The following is a 6,333-nucleotide window of genomic DNA, read 5'->3' as shown; positions in this document are numbered from 1 at the left end:
TATATATACATATAGATATAGATATAGGTATATATATATATATATATATATTCAAGGTACATAGATGGAGAGTGTGAGACCGGCCTCGTGGCGTGGGCCCTCCCGACCAGCGAGCAACCCTGCAACCGCACCTGATCCCCGATGTCACAGACTTCCGGCCACCATGACCCCACAAACCCGATGGCCGGCCGGGGCACCAGCCGAACCCACAACACTACCCCGCATGCCCGGCCGAGGGAGCGGGAAACCTCCAAGCAAGACCAGGAGACGCCGTCTCGGTCACACCTCTGATCTCCTCCCCAAGGAGGGTTTCGATCGGCCACCAGGCCCCCGGTGAGCGGGCGCCTCGCCTGCTGGGCGTCTGGAGTCCCTCCCAGACCCACCTGAACAGATCAAAGGGCAGAGCGACAGGAAATCCCGACACACCGCCCCCAGGCACCAAGACCCCTCTCAGCGAGGACTCCGGACTTCAAAGAGGAGGGGGAGTATGACAAGGGGTGCTGAAGGGACGAGAGGCAGAGAAGACCTGGACCTACGAGAGCCCTGCTGACCTGGTCGCGGCTCGATCGATCCCTGAACCGAAGAACGCTCCCCGAACTCTGAACCATCTGAGCCCTGCTGACGCTGTCGCGGCTCCCCGAACTCTGAACCATCTGAGCCCTGCTGACGCTGTCGCGGCTCCCCGAACTCTGAACCATCTGAGCCCTGCTGACGTTGTCGTGGCTCCCCGAACTCTGAACCATCTGAGCCCTGCTGACGCTGTCGCGGCTCCCCGACTCCGAAACCACCTGTGCCTGCTGAGTGACTCGCGGCACTCCCCTCCAGGAGAATCGGCAGAGATTGCCGAGAGGAACAACATCCCCCAGCTCGAGGATTGGGAGCTGTGCGAAGGATACTCCGCAGAGACACAGAATTCAAAGACTGTCCCGCTACCCCAATACCCCCATCATGAGACCGCCGCCGCTTGTGGCATTGATTTGATAACTGCATCTCGGATCATAAAGATCCCCTGAAACTATCGATAAAGAATACTGTCTTACGAAGAACTACTGTGTGGTGTTCCTCTGTCAGATAGTGCAAGCTCAGCGTGTGCGATCCTAGGAACGAGTCCCTTCCAGGAAGGGCCTCCCCGCCCTTGCTCGGCCTAACTCTGGGAGAGGTGGGTAAAAGGGTGGTCAGGAACGTATTCCAAGCCCCCCCCGGAGAACGCCTTTCCAACATTTGGTGGCAGACGACGGGATCCGAGCCGACACCTAGAGATCGTGCAGTAAACGGCTGACGCACTACCAAAAAGAGATGGAAGGAGAAACCTCCCTAGGTGCCGCAGGTACCAACACAAGCCCGACATTCCGAGAGGACCAGTTGGAATATTATACGCATCGAGAATTAAAACAATTCTGCAAAGACCTTGGAATCGCTACCACCGGATTAAGCACGAAAGAAGATTTCCAGGGAGCATTGAAGACTTGGGTCGAGGCAGGAGCTTCCCTGGCCCAAACAGAAGGAGAGCCGCCAAACGAGCCACGAAGCATCCCGGTAAGGAGCAGCGCCCCAGAGGGGGGCCTATGCCCGGAGGAGCTAGCGGATCGAGAGAGGGGCCGCAACCACGAACTAGAACTAGCAAAACTGAAAATAGAGGGAGAGCTAAAACTGGCCGAGAAAAAGTTAGCCGTAGAACAATTACGCCTACAAGGAGAACTCGAGGAAAAGAAACGCCAGAGAGAACACGAAGAAAGAAAACTCCAACTAGAACACGAACCAAGGCCGACCGAGAGAATTCCAGGGGAGCTCCCAGCACAGTCCCCCCAGAGGCCAACCTCCGCACTTTCCAGCCCCACCTCCAGCCAGCACCGGGCCCCCGGGGAGGCCGGGACCTCGAGTCAAGATCACCTGTTTCCGCTGCCAACAGACTGGACACTATGCCAGTGACCCCAGTGTCCCATGTACCAACGACCCGCAACAACAACCCCTCCGGCCCGACAAATGGCCTCCGTAGCCCTAAGCGAAGAGATGGACGACTCCGAAGAGTGGGAACCAGCCGCCATGGCCCTGGTCTCCCTAGGGGACTGAGATATGGTCCCCGGAACGCCCCTACCCGCCAACACGAAGAAGTACCGACAGCAAGTGACGGTCAACGGTCACCGAGTCGAGGGCCTCCGCGACACCGGGGCGAGTGTCACAGCGGTCCACTGCCACCTGATCTCCGAAGACCAGATCCTGCTCGACGCTTTCTGTCCAGTCATATCTTCGGACAATTCCGAGAGCCTCTGCCGGATGGCCCTGGTACCCTTCGAATGGGGGAGTCACCGGTAAATTGAGGGTGGCAGTCCGAACCTCCCAGCCCGTAGACTGCTTCCTGGGCAACGACCTCGAGAGTTCCCCGTGGGGGCAAGTGGAACGAAGAGCCCATCTGGCGATGATGGGCCTACCCGAATGGGTATGCGCCACCACGCGCTCCATGACTACCCGATCGCCTTCCTCCAAGGGAGTTGAGGCCATACCGCTGAACACAGTCGCCGTCCCCGAGGACCGGGACGCGCCCCCCGAGCCCGATGACCCTCTTCCTGAAGAAGAAGCCGTTCCCGATGACGGGTCAGTGCATCCGGATCCCGAGCCACTGACCGAGCTCGGGGACATGCCCGAGAGGGCCCAGTGGCACTGCGAGGGAGGTCCCTCCCGAGAAGAATTCTGCAGGGAACAGGCCACCTGCCCTTCCCTTATTGGACCCCGACAGCAGGCCGAAGCCCAGGCAGCAGGCGACCAGTCCGGAACACACTGGGTATATTGGGAAAACGGCCTCCTGTACAGCGAACAGAAGTCAGCCGAGCTGGAATCGGCCCGAGTACTGGTGGTACCCCTGCGCTTCCGAAGTCTCCTCCTGGGCCTAGCCCATGATGTACCCCTGGCAGGACACTTAGGCCAAGACAAAACCTATCAGCAACTAGTTACCCACTTCTATTGGCCCAAAATGCGAGCGAATGTGGAGGCCCACTGCAAGTCATGCCTCACGTGCCAGGCCAGCGGAAAAAGTGGTGGGAAGCGCAAGGCTCCGCTACAACCCTTCCCCATTGTTAATACCCCTTTTGAGCGGGTGGGAATCGACATCGTGGGACCCCTGGATCCCAAGACCGCCCAGGGCCACCGATTCATCCTCGTCCTGGTGGACCATGCCACCCGCTACCCAGAGGCCATTCCCCTCCGCACCGTGACGGCCCCCGTGGTAGGCCGGGCCTTGATGGGGATCTTCTCCCGCGTGGGGTTTCCTCGCGAAGTCGTGAGTGATTGTGGCACGAACTTTATCTCCAAATACATGAGGTCCCTATGGCAGCAGTGCGGGGTATCATACAAGTTCACCACCCCATACCACCCCCAAGGGAATGGCCTAGTCGAGCGATTTAACAGGACCCTGAAAGGGATGATCATGGGCCTTGAAGAACCCCTACGCCGGAAATGGGACGTCCTCCTCCCTTGCCTCCTGTTCGCCTACCGGGAGGTTCCCCAAATATCTCTGGGGTTCAGCCCGTTCGAATTACTGTACGGACACCCTGTCCGGGGACCCCTGAGCCTGGTCAAAGAGGGCTGGGAGACGGCTCTCCGAGGAACCCCTCCTGATGTGTTCCGCTATATCCTGGCGCTCCGCAACCAGACCCGGAAGTTCCGCGAGCTCGCCGAGACAAACCTCGAGGCTAGCCAGGAAGAGATGAAGCGCTGGTATGACCAGAATGCCACACTGGTCGAGTTTCAGCCGGGCCAACAGGTCTGGGTAATGGCCCCGGTGAAACCCTGCGCCCTCCAAGACAAATGGACTGGTCCCTTCAAAGTGGTCGAGCGGAAGAGTCAAGTCACGTATCTAGTTGATGTTCAGTCCCCGCGGAACCCCCTCCGGGTCCTCCACGTGAACAGCCTCAAACCCCACTTTGTGAGGACGGAGTTGAGTTTGCTCCTGGCCACCGATGATGGGACTGAAGAAGACACAGAGCCCCTTCCGGACCCCCTGTGTGCGAAAGAGAAAGATGGCTCCGTAGAGGGGGTGAGACTGTCATTCACCCTCACCCCCCAACAGTCTGACGACTGCCGCCAGCTACTAAGGCAATTCACAGACCTCTTCTCCCTAACCCCTAGGGTCACCGACTGGTGTGTCCACGACGTAGACACCGGCGACAGCCCGCCAGTGAGACACCGAGCCTACCGGGTCCTTGACCAGGTCCGAACCTGCATCCAGACCGAAGTAACCAAGATGTTGGCCCTAGGGGTGATTGAACCCTCCGACAGCCCCTGGGCCAGCCCGGTAGTCCTGGTCCCGAAAGCGGCCGCCCCTCATGTCGCCCCCGAGCTGAGATTCTGTGTGGACTACCGGGGACTCAATGCGGTCACCCGAGCGGACGCTCACCCTATCCCTCGCGCAGACGAGCTCATCGACCGCCTCGGGGCCGCTCGCTACCTCAGCACCTTCGACCTAACCTGCGGATACTGGCAGATTGCGCTCACTGAGGGAGCCAAGGAGCGCTCCGCCTTCTCCAGCCCGGATGGGCACTACCGCTTTAGGGTTATGCCGTTTGGAATGAAAAATGCCCCGGCCACCTTCCAGCGTCTGGTGAACAGGGTCCTGGCCGGACTAGAGGGGTTCAGCGCAGCGTACCTAGACGACATAGCAGTATTCAGCTCCCAATGGACCGAACACCTCCAGCACCTCCGACAAGTACTGATGGCCCTGCGCCAGGCCGGCCTAACCATCAAAGCCAGCAAATGCCAAATTGGACAAGGCTCAGTGGTCTATCTGGGGCACCAGGTGGGGAGCGGGCAGGTCGCCCCCCTCCAGCCGAAGATCGACGCCATCTTGTCCTGGGAACCCCCCACGACCCAAACGGAAGTCCGGGCCTTCCTGGGCCTCACCGGTTACTACCGGAGGTTTATTAAGAACTATGGCAGCCTCGCAGGCCACCTCACAGAGTTAACCTCCAAAAAGCACCCGAAGAAGATACAGTGGACTCCCCCGTGCCAGAAAGCGTTCGACGCCTTGAAAGACGCTATATGTACTGCTCCAGTACTCAAAGCCCCCGACTACTGCCAGGAGTTTGTGGTCCAGACGGACGCTTCGGAACACGGCATCGGGGCAGTCCTCTCACAGTTCAACGACAAAGGCATAGATCAGCCCATAGCCTTCATCAACCGAAGGTTACTACCTCGAGAACAGCGGTGGAGCACCATTGAAAGAGAGACCTTCGCAGTAGTCTGGGCCCTCAAAAAGCTACGGCCCTACTTGTTCGGAACCCACTTCCGAGTTCAAACGGATCATCGACCCTTGTGGTGGCTGATGCAAATGAGAGGAGAAAACTCCAAGCTGCTACGATGGTCAATCTCCCTCCAGGGGATGGACTTCACTGTGGAGCATCGCCCCGGGACGGACCACGCCAACGCTGACGGCCTGTCCCTATTCTTCCGCTTCAGCGACGAGAACCCCCAAGTGGATGGGTAGTTCTCCCCGCCTTTCAGCTGGGGGGGGCACGCGTGAGACCGGCCTCGTGGCGTGGGCCCTCCCGACCAGCGAGCAACCCTGCAACCGCACCTGATCCCCGATGTCACAGACTTCCGGCCACCATGACCCCACAAACCCGATGGCCGGCCGGGGCACCAGCCGAACCCACAACACTACCGCGCATGCCCGGCCGCGGGAGCGGGAAACCCCCAAGCAAGACCAGGAGACGCCGTCTCGGTCACACCTCTGATCTACTCCCCAAGGAGGGTTTCGATCGGCCACCAGGCCCCCGGTGAGCGGGCGCCTCGCCTGCTGGGCGTCTGGAGTCCCTCCCAGACCCACCTGAACAGATCAAAGGGCCGAGCGACAGGAAATCCCGACACACCGCCCCCAGGCACCAAGACCCCTCTCAGCGAGGACTCCGGACTTCAAAGAGGAGGGGGAGTATAACAAGGGGTGCTGAAGGGACGGGAGGCAGAGAAGACCTGGACCTACGAGAGCCCTGCTGACCTGGTCGCGGCTCGATCGATCCCTGAACCGAAGAACGCTCCCCGAACTCTGAACCATCTGAGCCCTGCTGACGCTGTCGCGGCTCCCCGAACTCTGAACCATCTGAGCCCTGCTGACGCTGTCGCGGCTCCCCGAACTCTGAACCATCTGAGACCTGCTGACGCTGTTGCGGCTCCCCGAACTCTGAACCATCTGAGCCCTGCTGACGCTGTCGCGGCTCCCCGAACTCTGAACCATCTGAGCCCTGCTGACGCTGTCGCGGCTCCCCGACTCCGAACCCACCTGTGCCTGCTGAGTGACTCGCGGCACTCCCCTCCAGGAGAATCGGCAGAGATTGCCGAGAGGGA

Source organism: Triturus cristatus, chromosome 9 (assembly GCF_964204655.1).
Source record: "Triturus cristatus chromosome 9, aTriCri1.1, whole genome shotgun sequence".
In the NCBI taxonomy this organism is placed as follows: Eukaryota; Metazoa; Chordata; class Amphibia; order Caudata; family Salamandridae; genus Triturus; species Triturus cristatus.
The sequence above is the reverse complement of the archived record's forward strand: the minus strand, read 5'-3'. Positions refer to the sequence as shown.